We start from the raw sequence: 24668 nt of genomic DNA, 5'->3' as shown, positions 1-24668 counted from the left end.
GACTACTCTTTTCTAGTGCTTTATTTGTGGGGACTGTACAGTTGAGAATTTAAAATGCCATTGTTAGCACCCCCCCCACCCGACACACACACACACACACACACACACACACACACACACACTCTCTCTCTCTCTCTCTCTCTCTCTCTCCCCCCCCCTTTTATCCTACGTGATTTTTTTCTCTCCTGAGAATTGCTACCTTTGAATGCATGTGAAAAATGGTAGGTAACTGAAAGGTCAATACTTTGTCGAGAAGAAAAAGAATCAGCAAACAGCTGAAATATATTTGGTTGCTCAATTTTCATGTCATCAAAGACTGATTCTTTGATGCAGTGGGTAGGCCATAAGAAAAATTTAAAGCATCCTCTATCATTTTCTGGGCAGTTGCTGTTTAATGAGGAGAGAAAGAGAAAAGATGAGAGGAAGAGAAGTAGGTTGAGGAGGGAGAGAGAAGCAAAAGAAGAAACAAAAGAAACATGCTTTGTAATGAGGGAAAGCTTGGTAAATTCTTCACCACAAAATTGCTAGGCTTTGAATATGGGTTCATATTACAAGATTCAGACATTGTATACTTCTGTTTATTCTGATATTTACATTTGTAGGTTTTCATCATTTTGTATGTATTTATAGATATTGTAGTGGCATGGTAGGAGATGTTATGTTGGTGGTTCTCAAATACCATTTTAATCTACAAGATCCAATAATTCTATTTCTGAACTACAAGAAAATGTTAAAGATTTTATTTATCCATTTGAGAGAGAGAGAGAGAGAGAGAGCAAGCACACAAGTGGGGAGGGGCAGAGGGAGAGGGAGAAGGAAAGGAACAAGCAGACTATCCCTGAGCGTGGAGCCCGATGTGGGGCTTGATCCCAGGACCCAGAGATCTGGACCTGAGCCAAAGTCAGCCACTTAACTGACTGAAACACCCAGGGGCCCCTCTACAAGAAAATCTTAAAGCTTGAAATGGGTGGTTGGATGGGTGTGCTTGTATGTGACAGAGAAAGAGAGAGAGACCGCTGAAGTTGTGAGTTTTGTGTGTTCATGTTTAAGAAAGGAAAAGAGGAAAAAGAAGAGAAAAACTTTAACATAATAGTCGGTTTCTTGACCTGATTTCTGTCAGTAGTCCTCTCCCTGATCTTGCATATATGTATTTTCTATATTTTTATACACCATCCCACAGTTCAAGACTTACGAAACTTGAATTAATATTTTCATGTAAATAAAAAATAGTTGTGACTTACCACAAACAGACTACATGACTTTATGAACTGAGAACTACCCACCTAAGGCAAGACACCCTTTTGCAAGAACATTACCTTGTTAATCAATTGATACTATACAATCATTCTTTCATTAACTTGTTAAAGTAGTAGTATTCATTTAAGTATCAGCCATGCACAGTGAGAAATATGTTAACCTGGAAAGTGCCTGGTGCTTCTAATACACAGTCTACTAACTAGACACAAACAATGTCAACATATTTTGGAAAATACCTGATAACATGCAGACCTAAAGTTTACATATTCTTCATTCTTTAAAGAGCACAATATTCTTAGATTACACTTCGTGTCATCCCAAGCTTTTCAGTCATCACTGCAGCATTCTCAAGCACTTAACGGTGTTAGAAGTTTGAAGCTGTGCTGAATTGTTCCCCTTTATGCAAGTTTATCCCCGATTTGGTGACTAAAATATTTTTTTTTCCTCAAACTTGAATTTCTGTCACATTTCTTTATAATATAAAGGATCAAAAAGAGTCTGTGTGATTATGCTAGTTTTACCTGTCCATTCAGTTTCTTGCTATTTTGAATTAATTTTATTTTTTTCAAGTGTTATTTTTGCCCTTGATTTTTTTTTTTTAAATCTGCAGGTTACATTTTCATTCCCTCTTTTTCCCCCCTTTACCTTCTATCTTAGAGGTATTGTTTTATTAAAATTATTATTACAAGGGGCACCTGGGTGGCTCTATTAAGCCCCTGACTCCTCGTTTCAGCTCAGGTCATCATCTCAAGGTCCTGAGATCAAGCCCCATGACAGGCTTCACACTTAGGGGGAGTCTGCTTGAGATTCTCCCTCTCCCCACACCCCTCCCTCTGTTCACACGCTTTCTCTCTCTCAAATAAATCTTTTAAAAATATTGTTACACTATTTGTAGTGTTCTTATCATTTATGGGAAATTTTTCTTCTGTTTCAACATATATAAACTAATATACTGTGTGCATGTATTGGTATGTGTTGCTACCATTCCATTTCTTGTCACTTTTTTCCTGCTTGGGTTAACTTTGTCCGGATCTTTTCTATGCTCTTTGATGTGTTTTGGCAGTGTTCTCACCATATCCATATTGCTTGTTCTCCCTACTTTGTTACTGTTTAATACTTAGTTATTTTCTGCTTTAACCACATTTCTATAGCCTGAAAGCATGACAGGTAAAGGAAAAAGCTTGAGTGAGGCAGTATGCAATCCTTGGAAAACCCAAGTTCTGTTTTGGTTTTTGCAGTGATATTAAATGACCACACTCTGTGTCCTCAGTGCCTACCATAGAACCTGGCACATTGTTTTAATAATCATCACTGAATGATTATTAAATAAAAGAAGGAATAATTATCTTAGACCGGAGCACCTGTCACATAATTGAATGGTTATCACCCTTCTGCTCCAGGATGTTTCTTCTATTCATTATGTACTTTGAAATTCACACTTGAATTAGAATTAGCAAATTCATGCAATGCTGCATAAAACTGGAATTGGCACACTTTGCATTCACTCATATTTTATTTGTGCAAGGAAGGCACAGGGTTGTACCTGCTATTGGTGAAGAAGTACATCTGCTGTCCTCAGGGAAGCCCTAGAAATACCAGTGGGAAGAGGCATGTACTCTTTGAGGGAAGGGGAGAAATATTCAGAAACAAAAATACAACGTACCTTAAGGTTTTCACACCTTCCATGTAGGCAGCCCTTTCTGGAACTCACCATTCTTAATAAATGTAAGATAAGGAGATAACCTCAGATTTTTATTCTTTATATCTGAGGGTAATATTAAGAATTTCCTGGGCTCTGTTTGCCTATCCTGTGCTCCCCTTCAATTATCTTGATTGCCAAAACTCTGACAGTTTTTGCAGTTTCTAGAATCATGTTCATTTGCCTAGTAGCCATTTTTTAAGGATTTTATTTATAATGTGTATTTTAATATTTAAAGAAAATGATACTGTGTTGCAGTTGAGTTCTGCCATTTTTACATCATTGTTCAGGTTCAAATATTGACCAAGATCCTTAAAGCAGTAATATGTACTCTGGTATTTTTTTGTTCTGTTATCTCTCAACATTACCTTTAGTTTTATTCAATGCATATTTTCGCATATTTAATAGATGATAATTCTAGATGGTTAGTACAGTGTTCGTACAGTGTTGGTGCTTCTGTTAATATTTTCTTTATTTCCTATTAATATTATTTATGTTAAAAGATTAAGAATTTCATCTATTTAATTAAGAATTTATACACAACTAATGAATCATCAATCTTTACATCAGAAACCAGGGATGTATTGTATGGTGACTAACATAAAAAAAAAAAAAACATTAAAATTAAAAAAAAAATTAAAAAAAGAATTTAATTTATACTCTTTTTAAAAAGTTCATGAACAAAGATACCTTGAATTTGCTGATATTTTAAATTTTACAGTACCATCCTGTGTTTCTCCTAGGACCTTCCTGGTTTCAGTTCTTATATTTAAATCTTTAATCTGTTTTGAGTTTTTTTTTTTAAGATTTTTTTAGAAGATTTATTTTACTTTTATTCATTTTAAAGATTTTATTTTTAAATAATCTCTACACCTAACGTGGGGCTCAAACCCACAACCCTGAGAGCAAGAGTCTCATGCTCCACTGACAGCCAGCTAGGCTCCCCGAGTTAATTTTTTTAAGTGGCATAAGATAGAGATCCAGTTTCAGTCTTTTGCATGTGAATGTTCAATTTTCCCAGGCCCAATTACTGTCTTTTCTTCATGGAGTATTCTTGGCTTCCTTGTCAAATATTAGTTGTTAGTGTTTTTGTCTCTTTTAACTACCTCTGTCTTTTTTACATTACAGATTATGAATATATCCACTTACTGTTCTTTCTAGTTTTAATGTGTAATATATATATTTTTTTCACTGTAAGGTGCTTGAATTTTATAATAGCTTAGAAAAATGTGAAGGTGTTTGATAGGTGAACATATGTTGGTGCTGTTAAAACTAATCGCCCAAAGATTTATAAGTGAAGACACGTTTAAAGGCACAGTAAGTATGGTAATTGCTGCAATGAATGCTGTGGACTTTTAGTATATTGTTCAGCAGTGCCCTAGAGACGTGTCATTTCTAACACATTATTTTTGATATCCCATCTCTTAGACATTTGCCAGCGAATGCCTAATTTATTACTGAATATATATTTCTAGTTATTATTTATTAAATTATGCATAATCAATTATAAATTATCATTACAACTCACAGATCTAATTTACAATCTAGTGAAAATATGGAGAGTTAGATTTTAACATTTGTGGCAATAAAATATCTTAAAACCAAATATTTTTACTTGGTTGAAAAGCAATTTTGAAGGGAAATATAGGCTAAGATTATTAAGAGTACAATACCACAGCCACCTGGTTTTTCAAAGTAAATACAAATGACCGAGCTTGCAGAGTTTTAAAAATCAAAACCCTAAGTATATAATTTTTCATGTTTAGTAAAGGATAAAAATAATTTAGAATAAACTGTTTATCTAAATTAATTATTATTAAATTAGAAGAATAAATTCTTTAATTTAGAAGGATAAATTGTTTTTTACTGTTTAGTTCCACACTCCGTGAAAGATGAATTGCAACAAAATATGTTCACTCAATCAAAAAAAATCAGTCTTCCAATTACTGAAATTCAGCATGCATATCTCTGAATGTAGCTGATACTTAAACATCACTTAGCGTGAGGAGTTTGAATCTCATGCTGAGGTTACGAGTGGCATCATTTGCAAAATCCACTTTTAGTCTGAGATTTTCAGTTTGTATTGATCAAGATGGCTTTAATGTTCCCCTCAGCTTGACTACGCTTTAGACAAACTTCTTCCAGATGATAGGCCCCTGACTTCCCCTTTCTTAGAGCACTTACTTTAGAAAACTTGTAAATTCTTTCTCTGCCCTGTTGAGATGTAAATCTTTTTAAAAGCTTCTTGCAAGTTTTACAACCCAGGAATGATTTTCTCTAGGAAGTAAGACCCATTTATTTGAAATGTAATCATCAAAGGTGATGGTACTCTTATCTCTTAGTTTCTGTGAGAGAATAGGGATCTAACTACCACAGGTGCCTTGCTCCGAGTTATAAAGCTGCCTTCTGTCATAGAGATATGACAATCTTATCTTTCTTTTGGATAAGCCAATTGAACAAACACAGATGACCTATAACATTCTCCACTAAATTTCCACTAGCTCAGTGAGCCCTAAGGAATAATACCACCCTCTCCTTCACTGGAGTTGAGTTTAGAGTTCCAACCTCTCTCCTGTATCACAATACTCTTTAAAGTCTCCCTTATCTGATTAACTTTGTCCAGTGTAATTTTTGCCTTCTCAGAATTGATGTTCAGATTATTTTAGTAATTTATGAAGGGAACTTTAACTTCACTTATTTTATTATACGGTGGGAAAACAAAATAAATAAAAATATCTGAACTTGAATAAGATAACCTGGATTTGAGTTCCTTTTCTCCATCTGCAAATTGTTAAAGGATATAGTTCATATTTTTCCTGTGATCATCAAGTAGACATTAACAACACACTAAAGAAGGGTTACATACATTTTCTAGCACTTGCCGTATACCGAATGTGCTCACCACCACCCCCAAATTCATGTATTGAAACCTAATCCCCACTGTGATGATATTTGGAGGTGGGACTTTTGGAAGGTGATTAGGGCATGAGGGTAGAGTCTTCATGAATGGAATTATTACCCTTATAAAAGAGACCCCAGAGAACTATCTTAACCCTTCTGCCATGTGAAGATACAGCAAGAGACAGCCATCTAAGTGGGTTCTCATCCGGCGCTGAATCTGCTGGTACCTTGATCTTGGATTTCCCAGCGTTCAGACTACGAGAAATTTCTGTGTATAAGCAACCCAGTCTTTTGTATTTTTGTTACAGTACTCCAAGTGGACTAAGACAGCACCTTAGACTAATTTAGCATTATCAGATTCATTTTTGTTTTCCTTCGAAAGGACAGACGCAGTGGTGGCACAGTGTATGGATAATTAACCAGGAGCATGAATAAATTTGGTCTGAAAATTACTTTCCAATATTTTGTAAATAGATACCTCTAAGGAAAAAAAATATGCTAAGATATGTTCTTAATGTTGTTTGATTGTGTTTCTGGCGAACATTAGCACATCACAAGATGAATCAATTTAAATGTGAAAGAACACAATTTATATAAAAAGCATATGCTAATTATTATTCTAAAGTAGTAAAGCAGAGCCCTTATGAGATTCCTATAGACATATCTTCAAATGGCAGTGTCTGATCAGCAATGACAACTCTCAGTCTATATGTCTTTTCTAGCTGTGTAGTATGCCTTTGATACTAATGCTACAAGAATTATAACCCCACTCACTAATTTATAGTTGCTTCGAAAGTATTCTCTGAGTTGAGGTTTTCATCCAGAGTTCCTGCAGCTCAATTTGATTTTAGTTAAGAAAGCCAAAAAGAATGTTAGAAGCTGTCAACAAAAAGGCCAACAGATTTGCTTACTAAAAGATGACGATATTCTCTGCGTTAAAAATCATAAATATGGTTAATAGACAAGCAACATGTGGGGAGGGAAATATTCACAACAAGTATAGAAGGCAAAAGATTAATAAAGATTTCCTGAAGTACAGAAAATTAGAATAATGGACAAAAGAAAGATACAAACAGTAGATTTTAAGAAATAAACTAATTTCTCTACAGGGATTTTAATAATAATAGAGTGATAATTTATCTAAAAAGTTGATTCCTACAGAAATAATCAAAGTATTTTGCATATATATGAATGTTCACTGCAACATTGTTTATAATGGCCACATGTTACTAATAACATCTATACCCACTTAGTAGGGAATGGTTAAATAAACTGTGAATTATTCATATAAAAGAAAATTATAAAATCATTAAACATAGTTACCAGGAGCAAAGAGACCTAAGAGTATATTTTAGGATTAGAGATTTTTTAATAAGTAAAATAGCAAGTTGCAAAGTTATATGTAAGAAAGTATATTTCACCCCACATGTGTTAAAGATATACATTTGTAACCACACAGACACAGAGAAATGTACAAAAATACTTTGCATACTCATATCAAAATTCTCATGATTGTCACCTGTGGGGTGTTGAGAGATTAGCGAATTAAATGAGAATACACTGATATGCTGTTAGTTTGCTCACAGTGTTTTACTTCTGAAAGAGATAAAATATAAAAGGGTTGACATCAAAATTATTCCCAAATTTAATTATTTTAGAATAGCAGTTTTAGTTGAAATAAACATTTACATAGTTATATTTTTAAAAATTTTAGTGATGGGGAAATAACAATATTGAATTACTGTTATTAGATATGCCATTTCTTTGTAAAATTATATCCTGCCCTTATAATTTTTATGGTGTGGATATGTAAAAATTTTTCAATTTATTTTGAATTGATCACTTTGGGGGAAATGATTAAAAGAGGTATTAGAATTTATTATGAGTCCTTTTTTTGTGGGTTTTTTTTTTTTTTTTAATAAGAGACTCTTTTTTTTTTTTTTTAAGAGACTCATGAGAGACAGAGGCAGAGGCAGAGGGAGAAGTAGGATCCCTGCAAAGCAGATTGCCTGATGTGGGACTTGATCCCAGGACCCTGGGACCATGACCTGAGCTGAAGGCAGATGCTTAACCGACTGAACCACCCAGGCACCCTCTACTATGAATTCTTATAAGTGTTAGAGTTTAGTATGAATTCTTATCAGTGGTAGTTGACTGGAACTCCATGGTGATCACTTAGCCAAAACCAAATGTTCTTAGATCATGTCCGATGATCACATTTTATCAGATTACATTTCTGACAATAACTTACCGAGTAGAACCCATATTACTTCTTCCATAGGATGTCACATTTGAAAGAGTGGACTATCTCTCATCTTGAGCTAACTTTAATTTCCAAAGCCAGCCTAGCTGGTACAAGATTTGGACATAAACCTTCATTCTGCCATTAGTATTTGGCTCCACTGCTTTGCAGAAACTGTGCCTTACTCATGTAACCTATTTCTTGTGTTTTCAGCTGATACATAGTTCAATCACATCTTTTTTTGTTTGTTTTATAAATAGTTGTATCACTATTCACTACTAGAATTTTAGAGTATCATTGTCAAAGACCTTTGGTGTAAGGCTTTGCATGCTCATTCGTACTCAAGTAGGGAGAAAGCACTTCCGGTGGAGGCTGTAATCCATGTTTTTTGCAAAGCATCTGCTAAACGTGAACAGTAGCTCAATGAACAGTAGCTCTGTCTCCTGGTTTCTGAATAGATTGATGGCAATAATAGCTAACATTTCTAACATTCTTATAAGGTACCAGGTAAAATTCTAAGTTACACTCTCATTTATTCCTCACAGCTAGTTGAAGTGACTGGAATTTTGTTCTTTTTTCACAGATTCAGAAAGTGAGGAACAAAGAAGTGAAAAACCAAAATCTTATTTCTAGTAAGTAGTGGGGCTCTGATCTGAATCCGAGCTATTAGCTTTCAATTTTTTGTTTGTTTTTTTGTCCCCTCCCCCCTTTTTTTGGCTTGATTTGGTTGTGTTGTGTTGCATTGTATTGTTCATTTCTGCCTTTAGACTGCACTTTAGATGGGTTATCAAATCAATTTAAAAATAAAGAAACTTGTTAGTTGAGATTCAAAACCAAGCAGTCTGACTCAGAAGCCATGCTCCGAACTACTGTTCTGTACTATCTAGATACAGTCCTGTCTCTGTCTCTATGCTTCTATCTACCTCTTGAGGTATTTATGTTTACCAAGCATTTATACGGATACACACACACACAGACACACACACACACAGACACACACACACACACACGTATAGATGCTTAATTTGCATGGCATACATAAACACACAGTTATTGTATTTCAGGGAAAATGTATACTTCATGAATTCTATTTTCCTCAAAACTAGCTCCTCTAGCCAAATGGGAGATGGACACATCTTGTTCCTGACACAGGTCTACATATGGAATTAGTTCCTTTGCTGTGCGTCAGAGACAATTTACTATAGCCATCTGAGATTGAAAACTTAAGAGAGTTTCTTTGTTATCCAAACAGAAACAGAATCTTTATGCAGCACCATGGTTGTCCACGCACAACTTTCAGGGAGTCAAGTGAGAGTTTTGCCTCTGAGAATCTCTGGGATTGAGTTTAGCCGTTTTCTGTCTTATCGCCCACTGTTAATACCTGACAGTGGGTTATTTGTGGGTTGGAATCTGTGGTTAAAAGAGAGTCTATAGGGGCGCCTGGGTGGCACAGTGGTTGGGCGTCTGCCTTCGGCTCAGGGCGTGATCCTGACGTTATGGGATCGAACCCCACATCAGGCTCCTCCGCTATGAGCCTGCTTCTTCCTCTCCCACTCCCCCTGCTTGTGTTCGCTCTCTCACTGGCTGTCTCTATCTCTGTCAAATAAATAAATAAAATCTTAAAAAAAAAAAAAAAGAGAGTCTATAGGGCCCCTGGACAAAGTTACTCAACTTCACTAAGCTTAGATCCCCCCCCCCCCGTGTAAATGAAGGATAAGAACTAAACACTCTACTGTTTGTATTAAGCTCCTGGTAAATTCTCGGTCCCCAATGAAAACATAAATTTCCACAAAATAAAAATTACTGTCATAATCACCATCAACAAAAAAGTGGTCTTTTCTGAGAGGAATGAGAAAGTAAGTGCAAACAGTGTAAGTTAGGGGCAGAACAGGAACATGGTGTGAGGGCCAGCTGAGGAAACATGCCCCTGAGGAATGCAGAATTAAATAAACAAGAGCCCAGGAACAGAAGGGAAACCAAGGATCCCTTTCATCCTGTACCTACAGTAAAAAGAATATGGAGACAGCTGTTGAAATTTGAAGAACCCCTTTCATTTTTAAATTCAGCATTTTTTGTTATGACTCAGGGGTATACGACAATTCTCTAAAACTTTAGAAAAAATTCCTAAGAATATTTATTTTCATTCTCTCATATAAGAATATTTACATTGAAATCTTGGAATTCTCAGGAAAAATGTTCATAATTGGAAACAGATCATTATGGGCTCTTATAAAGACCTCGCTTATAGTTGTAAGAAAAAAAAATAGCCGTGATATAGACATGATATTATTATCTAAAATCTCTTGTTTCAATGCAATAAATAGAGGTAGAATGGTGTCCACACAGGGGTAAGTGTGAGTATTAATGAGGAGTTTAATGCCTTCTCTTTCATTAATTAAAAGCAGTCAAGCAAAGTCTTCCTATAAGGCAATGAGAAATACCATGAGAAGGTCAAGCAAAGTCTTCCTAAAAGGCAATGAGAAATATTTGTATAGATGCAGATAGACATATCTCTCTCTATCTGTCTATCTGTCTATCTATCTATAAAAAGCTAAGGATTCAAAACATTACACACACAGAAGTCCTAGTAAACCTATGAAGATGAATTATTAAGTCTGCCAAAGTTTATACTGACCCAAGTGCATGAGAATATTTATATACATATGCTCATTGCATTGTTTTTAACAGCAAAACTGGAATTGATGTAAATTCAAGACTTGCTGAATTAATTATGATAGTTGTTATGCAATAAAGTATCATTTACTAATTAGGAAGAATAAGGTAGACCTAGGAGTATAGATACGGGGGAAAAAAACAGGATAAAGTAAGGAAAAAAGTAGATTACAAATTAGTATGTGTATATGCATATATATATATGTCTATAATAATATAAATATGTGTGTGTAACTATTTGTATAAAAGGTGCATATATGTAAATACATGGTTATGTGTATTTGTTTATGTATTATGAATTTCTGGAAATACACAAGAAAATGTAAAAGGTGGCTACAAACAGGAACTTGGAAGATGAACATGACAGATCAGAAAACTGTATTTTACTTTGTTTTTACAGTAGTTTAATAGCTTTTTTTTTCTTGAAATACCAGATTTTATTTAGAAACTGTTTAATGTAGGGTGGCTCAGTTGGTTAAGTGTCTGCCTTCAGCTCAGGTCATGATCCTGGGGTCCTGAGATGGAGCCCCACATCCAGCTCCCTGCTCTGCAGGGGTGTCTGCTTCTCCCTCTGCCCCTCCCCCTGTTCTTGTGCTTGTGTGCTCGCTCTCTCTCTCTCTCTTTCAAATAAGTAAATAAAATCTTAAAAAAAAGAAACCATTTAGTGTAGGAAAAAATCCTGTCAAGTAAGACCAGGTAGAAAATGGGTTCCCAACAAAATGGAATTTTAGGCAACAAAATAGCACCACTGTTATTGGAACAATGGCTAGTTAGTTACATTTTTTTGGCATTGTTAATCACTGAATCTGGGTTTTCCTCTGAATTCCACAGACCATGCATTACACAACAAATTTTATCATAAAATATCTGCTTTCTACACACATTTTAGGATAAGCTACCATCGGAAACAAAACAGAACATCAGGGGATGAACAGTCTCACTAGTGGGTGATGCACATTTTGCAGAATCCTGCCAAGCAAAGGAACTGAATAGGCTAGGGACAGAGCCAATGAGGAAGCGTTAAGGAATGAAATATGTTAAAAATTAATAATTCAGACACGGTACTGTGTTTTCTGCAAAAGAAAATTAACATTTAGCAAACACGCTAACGAGTGTTATCTCCAAAGAGATGAGTGCACTGGCAAAGTATTCCAGTAACAGTGGAGGGCTGTGGACAGCAGGTACCGAGAACACCCAGTCTTGCAGATCCCAAGGTAGCAATGGCCTTCACTGGTCACTCCCTTTGCCAGGGGCCCAGAAAGAACTTGCAGCGTGACCACCACCTGCTGAACTTAAACTCTAAGCAGCAAACTTTCAGGAGCCAAACAGGAGTCCCCAGTGGGTGAGGAGAGCAGAAAAGAGAAACGTGTTCAATGTAAACTTAGAAGACAGTAAAATGGGGCACAACCCCCATTCAAATCCCAGAGATGGGGGCAATTCCTCAAAAGTAGTTGTTAGATTTAAAAACAGGACATACCTCATTTCCCAAAAAACATAATATATGGAAATTTCAGGGATAACTTGAAAAATTGGTGGAGAAATATTCAGTGAAATTCGAGCTCTTCAACTCAGACATCTCAGGGCCAAAACACACCTTCTATTCATCCAAACAATGCTTCTTGCTTCTTAGAGCAGGGATATCATTAGGCTATAAAGCCAAAAGGCTTGACAGTGCAACTTTTTAAACTTTCCTTTTGGGCCAAGTCTAGGCCTTTGTAGATTCAGGTAGCCCTGCAGGGCCTGTGAACAGCAGCTTCCAAAGGTCCAGAGGTCTGGCCCTTCCTTCCTAGACACAATGTCAGACACATAAAATCTCCTGTCATGTTACATTTTATATTTCGAAATATGGAAGCACATTTTAAAGAACTCTTAAAGCATTTATTTATTAAAACGTTCTCTGCCAAGATTTCACATTAGCTTAAAATTCAAATCAGTCTTTACATTTCTCTACTGAGGATTCCACCTCAGTGTGTTACATAAAAGCACCTTCTCGAGCAATGAGTGTTAGCAGGCATCCACACAGTGAGCCCCACGGCAGCCTCTTTGTTCCCTGGGTGACCCAACGAGATGTTAATAGTGCTCTGCTACAAAGCTCCTAACCCAGACTTTTGCAAAGTGCACCTTAAGAAGAGGCACTTTTTGATTATGTAGAGAAACCAGTGAGTCCTCTAAGAATAATAGCAGGAAGTATTTTACAGGGAAGCCCATGATTTGAAGTGGGAAATTCAGATGTTAATTCGCTGGTCCAGGCTGTGAATACTCTTCTTGTTCCTCCTGTGGACCCCCTTCAGCAGGTAGCACAAAGCCTTCTTCTGTGCCATAGAGAATGTCCACAAACCTCTGCAATACAGGGTTGTTTTCCCCTCTCCTTCTCTTGGAAAATCAATTCAATGTTCCTTAGCTTCCCAAAGTAGAATTCTCTCTCTTTCTCCACGTCTTAGACAGTAAGTTTTAATATGTTGACCTGCTGTATTAATGCAACTGCTCAGTCATCCCCATTGCCTGCACCAGGATTTTTCACACCACCCCTGGGCTGGCTTCCAGGATTGCAGTGGTTCTCTGTTGCAGTGAGCCTCTAGGGAGCTCACTGCTAGAGCTGAGAGTTTTCTTCCGTTTGTTCAGAGCTGGAGCAACCAGGGAGGGAGTCACTGCAGTTTCTTGACCCTGCCTGGCAGCTACAGGGTCACAGTCTTTTCCGTCATAGTTTGTATCAAAAAACATCTTGAACCACTGAACAAATTCAAAATTGCCCTGAAACTTTCCTTTTTACTAATTTGTCCATAGAAGTTATTTTGTCAACACCCATTCTTTTAAAACCTGCATGTAGTATTTTGAAGTTCTGGATGTATTCGTGTTCTAGCTTAGCCTGGAATTTCACTTTCTTCAACATAATGGAACCAGGGAACCTCCTGTCCATAAACTGACAACAGGCAGCCACTGAGCATGACTGTTCGATCTTTGTCAGATTCGGTTGCAGAGACTCATTGATCCAGGCCAGCCTGTCCTGTCGACTTAGGTTATCGCTGGTGGCTGACATTGAGTGTATGTTCAGTGCCATCTTCCACTCTAGGTGGAACTGCATCCACTGACCATGCCTGGCTTCAGTTCGGTTCTGTTGTCTTCTCATTAAAACCACTGGAACTAGCATTATTTTTTTTTAAGTAATCTCTATACCCAACGTGAAGCTTGAACCCGCAACCCTGATTATCAGGAGTCACATGCTCCACCAACTGAGCCAGCCAGGTGCCCCTCAGTTTAATAGCTTCTTAAATTTTTGCCATGCGTACATATTTTTTTTCCTCACAATATCTTAAGGTCATTTAAAAATGCTGTTGTTGTTTACTTCCTTCCATCAAGAACTTTGTATATACTTTTCCTCCCCAGCACATACAATAGTACATCTCTCATTTATGATGGCGAAAAGAAGAGCTGGATATTTCCCCTCAGTCTTGTTCTGTGTAGGCCAAATAAAGTTGAACGAAATGGAAATAATACATAATGGAAAAGCAAGCATAGAGATTTAAAACTTTTTGATTCTCGATTCATGGTTTGATTTGTCAAAATCTCAAAGGGCTGCACTGGGAAAGAGTGATAACTATCACTATAAAGAAAAAATAGGGATGCAACTGGAAAAAGAGGGATGTAACTGTACTAAAGAAAGGGATGAAAAAAGAGTACACTTAAAGAGAAAGGAAATAATTATATTAAAATGGTTATCATGACCATTAACAGCAGGCCTGAGGACAGCAAATACCAGTGGCATCAGATGTTAATGCTGGTCTCATCAGATTGATCAGAAAGTCCATGTTTCTAGGAGGAAATGCAACCCAGAGCTATAGTTTCTAATTCCATAACTACTCTCTTTTGAACAGGGTAGAAGAGAGTCACTGCCAGATCCATTCAGATCATTTCCTCTCTGTCTAAGCCCTACACTGTAGAAAAGCACCATAAAAGAAATTGTGACTTGTCTCTCCGATAATCCACTAAATCTCTCAATCAAAATGTTAAGTTTAAGAAGAGTGTTTCAAAAAAAATTTATATGAAACAAATACAAAGCAAAACTATATATTTCTCCGTAGGCATGTAAATGTGAATACATGAATACACACAAAAAGGTTGAAAGCTTAGACGTTACATTCGTCATGGTGTCCTCTTAGGAAAATGATTTTGTGTATTTGACATGGAGAGAGAGAGATTAATTGGTTGGGTTTTTTGTTTGTTTTGTTTTTGTTTTTTTAGTTTTTAATTATAAGTATTATTTGGTTTTATGTTATTTTAAAAAGTGAGTGTGCCTGGGTGGCTCAGTCAGTTAAGCGTCTGCTTTTGGCTCAGGTCAAGATCTCGAAGTCCTCAGATCCAGCTCCACATCAGGCTCCCTGCTCAGCGGGAAGCCTGCTTCTCCCTCTTCCTGCCCCTCCCCCTGCTTGTGTTCTCTCTCTCTCTCTCTCTGTCAAATAAATTAAAAAATCTTTTTAAAAAAGTGAATAAAAAGGATAGATAAAGAAGTGGATGGTACATAGCTAGATAGATATACTTCAGGAAAAAAAGGATGATCTGTCAAATTTAAGATTCTATCTGAGTTTTTAAGTGTAGGTTTGAGTTTCAAAGAACTCTTACCACATTGAAAAGTTAAATAAAATGTGTTATGTTTTTTATTACCAATTCCAATTTAGACTTTCAGTATTCCCTTAAGCCAATGAGGAAAAGGGACATAGGTGAGTTTATCTGTCAGGCAAACTAAAACTTCACTGTGCTGTCCTGTAATCTATATTATAGGGAAAGAATTAGCTCATGAATTACTGGGTTTGTAATAGCTTATGTCTTCCACTCTAGCCTCTCAATGAAGTTAGTACTTTTTCTCCCTCTACTGTCTGTCTGTCTTAGTTCTCAATTAGTTCGAAACTCACAGAGGAAGAGAGGTGTTCTTTGGTAAGCCCCTTTAAATATTTCATGTTTTATAAACTAAAAGCCTGCATATTCTGCCTCCATAAAAAATAAGCCACAATTGATCCTATTTTAAATAATAAATGTAACTTCATAGAATTCCCAAAAATAAGACATCAGCCATTCCTGTTCTCTGACTAAATGAAATAAATCTAGAAATTAAGAATAAAAGCTTAAAGTCAAAGTTCACCAGTCCCCTGGGTAACTCAGTCAAACGTCTGACTCATGATTTGGGCTCAGGCCATGATCTCAAGGTTGTGAGAAGGAGCCTTGAGTTGGGCGTGGAACCTGCTTAAGATTCTCTCTCTCCCTCTCCCCTTCCCCCTCCCAGCCTCTAAAAAAACTAAAATTTACAAATCAAAGAAAAAACTGAAAATAAAATATTTTTCCTAAATATAAAAGAAGTATTTTTGAAAAATGCATGTATGAGTTTGTCATAGCTGAGCAGAATGTAGATTATTTGAATCAGTGAATAAAAATATTCTTAGGGGCTCCTGGCTGGCTCAGTTGGTGGAGCATACAGCTCTTCATCTTGGGGTTGTGGGTTCAAGGCCCACATTACTTAAAAAATAAAATTTTTAAAAAATATCTTAAAATAACAAACTTTGTCATTTCCATACTAATCCATGCATCCTGAGTACTCTGATTTTTCTTTTCGCACAATTCACATAACAAATCATCTTAAACTCGGTGTCCTAAAGAAGAGAGGGAAGAGGCAAGGTATACCATAAAGTTACTACTTTTAAGATCACTTTCCCAAATTTACTTGAAATTAGCAAGGCAATAGAATCTCAAAAGATGATTAAAAATTAAACTGCCTAGAATTTGTCAAAGTACTTATCACACCAAATAGTATTTTAATCTCTTTGGTACTCATCTATACTTCCTTAAGCCTAGTTTCTATTTATTACACATATTTGAAAACATTCCTGCTTCAGAGTCAAGTGTGGACTCTGAGGGGAAAGTTATGATCAGAAATGGTTCTTTAAAGCTCTGTGGCAGGCAGAGGACTTGTCTTTTATTTTTCCCCATGACTAACTTTGAATGATGATATCAGTCAGATTTCTTTATTTTATTTATAAAGATTTTATTTATTTATTTGACAGAGAGACGGTGAGAGAGGGAACACAAGCAGGGGCAGAGGGAGAGAGAGAAGCAGGCTTCCTGCTGAATAGGGAGCCCGATGCAGGACTCGATCTGAGGCCCCTGGGATCATGACCTGAGCTGAAGGCAAATGCTTAACAACTGAGCCACCCAGGCACCCATCAGTCAAGTTTCTAACATGACCCTCAAATTGAGGAATTGGAGGAGAGTTTAATAAATATACTATTTTACCAAGGTGTGGGCAGGAAGCCAAGTAAGGAAAATGCAGGTAGTAATGGACTATCCTAGCACTAGCAGTAGTCCACCAATAACATATGGAAGCCCAAGTGGTGAGCAGAGGGATTTGTAGAATAACAAAGAGAGAGAGAGAGAGAGAGAGAGAGAGAGAGATGTCATGAGACATACGCAGCCAAAGAAGACAGCACAGAAGAGAGCCAGGATTGACCTTATTCTCCTAACCTCTTTTGGTGCTTCTACCAGTTCCTTTTATTCTCCACTCTTAACTGTAGCACGGAGGATCCCTTTAGTGAAATCCATGAGGGTCAGTCTCCCAGGGCATAATGCAGGGTTAGAGAAGAGTGAACAGGTACCTGGAAGGACAGTCAAAATAAACCCAGCTCACACACCATGAAGAAAGTTACGAACACAGAAAATGGTATTTGGCATTAACACTAAGCCTCAGAACGGACGGACCTGCATAATAATTTTTCATCTTTGAGAGAGCATTCCAGTGCCTCAGCAAGAAGAGAGGGTAGTGAGGACATTGATGATATTGAACCAGAGATAAAACTTCAAGGTTTTCAGTTGTATTCAGCCCTTTTGGCAAGCCTAATCTTTAGAGATATCTTAGCTTCTTAATAAAATAAATTCACACTAAATTAGACCATTTAAGCACGCCTTTCTACTTAGCTTCAAGAAACGCAATGTGAAAACAAAAATATGACCTCGGGTCAAGATCTTATAACATAAATGCCCAGGGAGAGGTAATTGTCTATTTCACAGGCCTTCCTCCTATAGGAAGGTTAGCAGCTGTAGGAACCACCTTTCTCTGTCAGAATGGTAGCAGCAGACTTCCTTTTTAAAGAAGTGTCATATAGACTTCATCAGCTTTGATTTGAGTATTATGTTGCTTAGAATATGCAAAGAATTTGAGATAGCGTACAAATTGACTTAAGAGAGTAAGAAATATTTTAACTGCCAAGTAGAAATAGATGTTGTCACTTCAAATAAATTAAGCATTATGACAATAATATAATTCCCTGCTTTTTAGAGTGTATCTTAGAAGAGGATAGCCCTGTTTCTAATCTAATCAGATATGTGATCCAGTTGGGGGTTGTTTGGCTCTACCAGTCAGAGTTGAAGATTTCATCTAAATCAGGGCACAGGGCTGGTGTGGTATGTTTTGGACAAAAATTAGGGGAAAGCTATGGGGAAAAGGAAGACTGGTGTGGTGTATATTTTGCTTCTTGAATCAGATGTTGTTTGAGACCCAACTGGGAATCTATCATTTTCCACAACAAACAGTGGGAAATGAATATCGTTTAAAATGGTATACCAAGAAAATCAAGTAATAGTCCAAAAGAAGACATTAATAACAGACTTTGGTATTAACTTAGCAGAGCCACATCCAAATCAAGAGATAAATCCTGGACCATAAGTATAATCTATCATGATAACATGAGGGATAAAATTGGCCACCTCCCCACTCCCATCCCTTAAAGAGCCTAGTATATTTGGATAAGCTAAGCTTTAATTACTCTAATTACTTTAAAACCATATGAATACTTTGGCAACATTATATAATGTAAAAATATCTTATTCATTTTTACTCCTTGGGATATTTATTGAATGCTATTATGTGCAAGGCACTGTTTGGGGCACTGAGGATATAAAATAAACAAGACAGACAAGAATCTGACCTAATGGAGTTTACATTCAAGTTCACAAGACAGTGTGTAAATAAAACAAATAGATGTATAACAAAACACAGGTAATGTTATATACTATAAAAAATAAAGTAGGATAAGGACATAGAGTCAATGGAAATCATTTCCAATAAGGTGGTGAGAAGGTGACATTTGAACATAAACTTGAATGAAGTTTGAAAGCCAAGCATACAAATATCTGGGAGAAGCCTATTCCAGAGGAAAGAAGCATCAGGAGCAAAGGTCTTGAAACTGATTGGTAATTGGCATGTTCACAAACAGCAAGGAGTCCACTGTGTTCTAAAGTATGGGACAGAAACAGGCTGATAGAGGATTAGTCAGGAGCCAAATCTCATAGGCTATTCAGGCAAAGAAAAAGGGTTTGAATTTTATTCTAAATGTGATGAAAGGCCTTGGGAGATTGGGGTAGAATAATGAGATGTCCTGGATCAAAAATTGGCCTCTCCATATAGTCTACGAAGAATAAACTCTAAGGGAGAAAGATTTATTCAGGGAGACCAGTTAGGGAGTGATTATAGAGATGATAACAGTCTTACGCCCTTAGAACTTGTGACCTGCTCTTTTAACACTCATGCCATATATTACTTTTATGCTTGTTTTGAAATAAAAACTCTATTCCTTTCTCTATTTCTCAAATAATCATACACCTTTTTCACTTAGAGGTAAGAGGGCCACTTGAAACATTGGGTCTCGAAACACACATAACCGAAATGTGATCTGACACCTGCAATAAGTCTCATGGTTTCTCTCATTATTGGCCAAAACATCCTCCACTTACTATTTTGCATTTGCTTCGTAAAACTCAGCATCATCTTCTGTCATCTCTGGACCAGCTGTTCTGACTGTGAAACTTCAAATCGTTTCTCTAATCACCAACCTCCCATGACTGTGTTTTAAGTTCTGAAAACAACCTGGTGGGATATATTTAGAAATCAAGAACAAAGCATACATGAGACTCTAGATTTAACAGCTTGTGGCTTTTAATGGCATCTGTCATCATGTCTTTGAAGAGCTATTTATCACCACAATTCCCTGCTGTACTGTTTTGAGGTGGTGGCCTTTTTATCTTCTTCACCCAAACATTTCATGTAAATAAAATCACTATGATGAGAATAGGAATATCATATTTGATAAAGGACTCATTTCTGCTTTGGAAAAACTTAAAGGTATCTGGCATCAGATATTCAGATAAAATTAAATATGGGATTATCGCTTCGTAATACTCATTTCCAGTATTACCAGGTCACGTGACCTCATGTTAGACATTTTCTCCGCTTCACACAAGCATGGGCAGCCTGAGATACAACAGAGCAGAGTGGCGGGTAAGCATAGGAGTGTCGATGTTAATGGTTTGTTCTGTGCCACTGAGCATGAGCGCTTCTGTATGGGCTATAATTACCTCATTTGAGAAATTAGATATTTCAATTAAATATATTTAAATTCCCTTTGGGGTCCGAACATTTACCCATTTTTGAACAATAAGATAAATCTTCTAGGTTTAGTTCCCCCAAGAAAATGATAGCATGAATCACTAAGAAAAGGATAGATTAGATCTTTAGCTCTACTAATTTAATACAATTCATTACCAAGATAGATTTTTACTCTTGAAGTGGTTATTAAATTAGCAACACACAATACAGAGTAATTCAGCTCATAGTAATTTTTAGTAGTTGCACAATGGGATTCTGTACTGTACTTAAAAAAAAATCATCGTTTATACACATTTTAAGAACATAGGTGTACCTGGTAAAATTTTCTTGAGGATGGATGTCAGGTTTTGGGTGTGGGGTTTTTTTTCCCCTCCCACCTGCATTAGCTTATAAGTTTTCCCCTCCTCTTCCTTTCAGCATCTCCTCAGTGTTTTCTGACGTGTGTCAAAGTTGGTTTGGTAGTAGTAGATTGTAAAACAAACTAATCGCATCATTATGCGGATGCCGTTAGGTTCAGAATCCTGCCTGTCCAGGGACAGTTGGGTGTTCCATAAAGGCTCAGCCATCTCTGTCTTCAGAAATCCACTTCTGTGGGCTCTTTGTCTGCAATGAACATGGCAACTCTCTGAAATATGCTCAGATGTCCTCTTACTACCCTTGCCCTTAATTATTCACTTTGCAGAACCTCTCAGACCACATCAATTGAAACTATGAATAAACTCCATATCTGTTCGTGGAATGATAATTCAAGACATTGTTATTTTGCAGACAATTTCCCATCTACAAAAAATTAATATTTAATTTCACAGGGAAAGCTTTAGTGTAACAATGTCAGTATATGTCAGTTTGCTATTGTGATGTTTTCTGTCATTTTCATATCTCACTTTCTGAGTGATAGTGACTGGTGCATCAGAAGGACAAACCAAGGTACTCTATTCATCCCTTCAGGCAGGGTTGAACAGGCCTCTTCCTGCAGCAAGATGACAGCCAGTGTGGCATAAGCGCTAGCAGAGAACGGAGTTTTACAATTTTAGAAAGAAAGAGTGAGCTCAGTTTTTTCAAGGAAGGGACAGATCATCTGTTAATCATAGTCATATACATGTGCAAGTTCAAATTCACTTTCTAAAGCTTCACCATAGCCTCCCCAAAAAGCAGAGGACCCCTGGAAGCAATATGAATGCTCCATGTGATCTTATCAATTTCCAGTGAAAAATATCAATATGTTATCTGGCTAGTGACCTCAACTCTTCACTTTGTTTTTTCTTTTGGCTACATATAGCATTGTATACTTTGTAAAAAAGGGTGTTTTTTTTTTTTCCTTATCAGGAACACTTTACTCCTCATTACACTTGCACACTGCCATGCCCTGAGACATCGCCCTCATGCAATTCACAAATTTCAGAAGTATACGTGTAGTAACATAAAGGGGGTATCACCCCTAATAGTTTCTTTGATTTAGAGTCACTAGGTTTTAGGATGATTTCGGTGTTAACTTCAGATTTCAGCTATCGATTTTAAATCACCTGTCTTCCCAGTATGTATTATTTCTATCTAGCTTGTGAAAATTTAGGAAACCTTCTACATCGATGAGCTAAACAGGGGGAAATCAGAAATGATGATTCCTATAATTATGACTAGGTTTTAAGAAAAAATTGTTCCTAGACATTTATAAAACCAAATTCGTGTGCCTAGATACCTTATTTGAAGTGATGAGAATTGCCATTTCGATTTCAGAAGCCCCTGAAACTAATGCATTAAGTCCTCTGGATCTTGTAATAATTTGAAATAGCTGTAAAATTCATATGCTATATTAGTGTTGTTTTCCACACCTTCTCAGTTTTAATTGGCTGTTTTGGAATTGGAATCATTTGATGTGTATTCATGTTCTGTTGATACTTGGTATATTGTGGTATTTATTGATAATATTTAATTAGAATCATGATTCAATTATGCCAGATAAATATTTTTATGTCTTAATTTGTATGTAGGTTATTGGTGCATCTTTATGACCTTTTTCCATTTTTTTCTGTAAGTTGGTTTGGTTTACCAGCTCCTACTAGAATTGTTTTTTATTTTATTTTATTTTGTTTTGTTTTGTTTTACTTTATTTTCATTTAAGTAAGATCCAGGCACAGTGTGGGACTTGAACCCACAACTCTGAGATCAAGAATCTCATACTCTACTCACTGAGCCAGCCAGGTACCCTTAGAATTGTTTTTTAGATGTTTATCTTGTTTAAGGGTAAAATGAATCTGAAAGAAATACCTTAAATATTGATTAAGGTTTTTATTTTCTTCACCTAATTATCTTACTGGAGGTTCCTCTCAGATCTGACAGTTTTGTCTGTAGTCTCTTCTGTCAACATAAAAGAAAAACTCAATCCATTTAGCTTAGCAAATATTAACTTCAAAATCAAAAAGGATTGTTCTATAGTTCAAATCTAGGTGTTCACTATTAAATTGTTAGTTTTCTTTATAAAATGTTTTAGATTTATCTAAATTTAAAGGATAATTTTTTAAAAGTTAGAATAAAAAAATTTCTGCGCAAAATGAGACATTAGTTTAAGGATCCATTTTTGACAAGTTCATTACCCTGGAGTGGCCTCAAACACGCACATCTATCTTATACCCCTTGGTATACCTCTTTACCTGTCTAACTTACCCTCTTTCTGTTACACTCTCAAGTGGGACACAGCTTTCTGGAGTTCCCCATAGTTTATATTTCCGCCAACAGTTATCCCTATAGGTGCTGTAGATACAGACCCCCGTATTCCTTAACCACAGTGCCAAAGTGCAGATTTCTACTAAATGTAACCATAAAACTAAACTCACTTTTAGGTAGATCTTCATGTGACCATCACTTTTAGAACCAAACAGCAATATACATGTTCTTACAAATATAAGGATGTGGGTTTTTTTAACAAGTAAAAGCATGTTTAATATTAGGATTATCTTTGAATAGCCAAAAAAGATTTGAATACCATTTTGGATGCACGTTAGGATCCAAGGCATTACCTCGGTAATGTTTAGTTTCCAAATGTAGACTTACAAACTCAATTCTAATAATGGCCTTTTATTATCCTTTTATCACTTAGACCCGAAGTGAATTATCAGACATTTAAAAGGCTCTCTACAGGGCAACTTGAGGACATTATGCTAAATGAAATAAGTCAGAGAAACACCAGTATCATGTGATCTCACTTTTTTGTGGTATTTATTTATTTATTTTTTAAAGATCGATTTTATTTTTATTATTTTCAAAATGATTGGCTGAAAGGATTCAATATTGTATTTAGAGCAAATCAACTAATTAAAAATTTTGGAGTATAACAGATTATTTAATTATGATTTTTTTCCTCTTTAATCATTGATAATTAAATCATAATTAAAATATCAGTGAATCCAATAATAGATGGGTTTTCAACCCAGCTCAACAAATGTTCAGCTAATTTTTTCCCTTAAGGAATGGATAAAGCAAGTAGCACTTCAATTATTGTGAAGAATTTTTGGTAATTTTAAAACCATACTTATTTTCAATGAAAACAACTTGATCAAAGAATCTTTATTTATTTTTTTAATAATATTTTTTATTGTATTATACTAGTCACCATACAGTACATCCCTGGTTTTTGATGTAAAGTTCGATCATTCATAAGTTGCGTATAACACCCAGTGCACCATGCAATATGTTCCCTCCTTACTACCCATCACCAGCCTATCCCATTCCCCCACCCCCCTCCCCTCTGAAGCCCTCAGTTTGTTACTCAGAGTCCATAGTCTCTCATGCTTCATTCCCCCTTCTGATTACCCCCCCTTTCTTTATCATATGGTTTCTCTCATCTATGGAACATAAGAACTAGGAAGATCGGTAGGAGAAGAAAGGGATATGTGGAATTTAAACAAACAAAAACACAAGCTCGTAGATACAGAGAACAGATTGGTGGCTGCCAAAGGCAGAGGGTGGGGGGGTGGGCCGAATAGGTGAAGGCAGTCAAAAGGTATAAACTTCGGGGACACCTGGATAGCTCAGTTGGTTAAGCCATCTGACTCTTGGTCTCAGCACAGGTCTTGAAGGTCTTGGTCTCAGGGTCATGAGTTTAAGGTCAGGGTTGGGCTCCATTCTGGGAGTGCAGCCCACTTAAAAAAAAAAAAGATACACTTCTAGTTATAAAATAAGTCATGGGGATGTAACGTATAGCATGGTGACTATAGTTAATAATACTGTAGTGTATATTTGAAAGTTCCTATGAGAAAATGTAACAATTTCTTACCATAAGAAAAAAATCAGTAACTGTATGGTAAAGAATATTAACTAGACTTATTGCGGTGATCATTTTGAAATATATACAATATGGAATCCTTGTTTTACACCTAAAATAATATAGTATATGTCAATTATACCTCAATAAAAAATAATAAAAGGCTTTCTGTAAGAGTAGCTTTTAAATGTAACTTGGCCATAGATTTTTAATG

The 24668-nt window shown here is 36.2% G+C and overlaps 1 long non-coding RNA gene and 1 pseudogene across 1 annotated transcript in view; one reads left to right on the top strand and one right to left on the bottom strand.

The window, feature by feature from the left end:
• The window catches only part of LOC148110356 (uncharacterized), a 128704-nt gene that overhangs the window by 60389 nt on the left and 43647 nt on the right, over positions 1–24668 (top strand). Inside the window, exon 2 of the long non-coding RNA XR_015723882.1 lies at positions 8683–8731. This is a non-coding gene — a long non-coding RNA (uncharacterized LOC148110356). The remainder of the gene's footprint in view (positions 1–8682; positions 8732–24668) is intronic.
• Positions 13005–13830, bottom strand: LOC123788665 (microtubule-associated protein RP/EB family member 1 pseudogene; annotated as a pseudogene).

The sequence above is a fragment of the Ursus americanus genome, chromosome 3 (genome assembly GCF_024610735.1).
Source record: "Ursus americanus isolate L20-20 chromosome 3, mUrsAme1.1.p, whole genome shotgun sequence".
Taxonomy (NCBI): domain Eukaryota; kingdom Metazoa; phylum Chordata; class Mammalia; order Carnivora; family Ursidae; genus Ursus; species Ursus americanus.
Note: the sequence above shows the minus strand (reverse complement) of the source record. Positions and strands in the feature narration are given on the sequence as shown.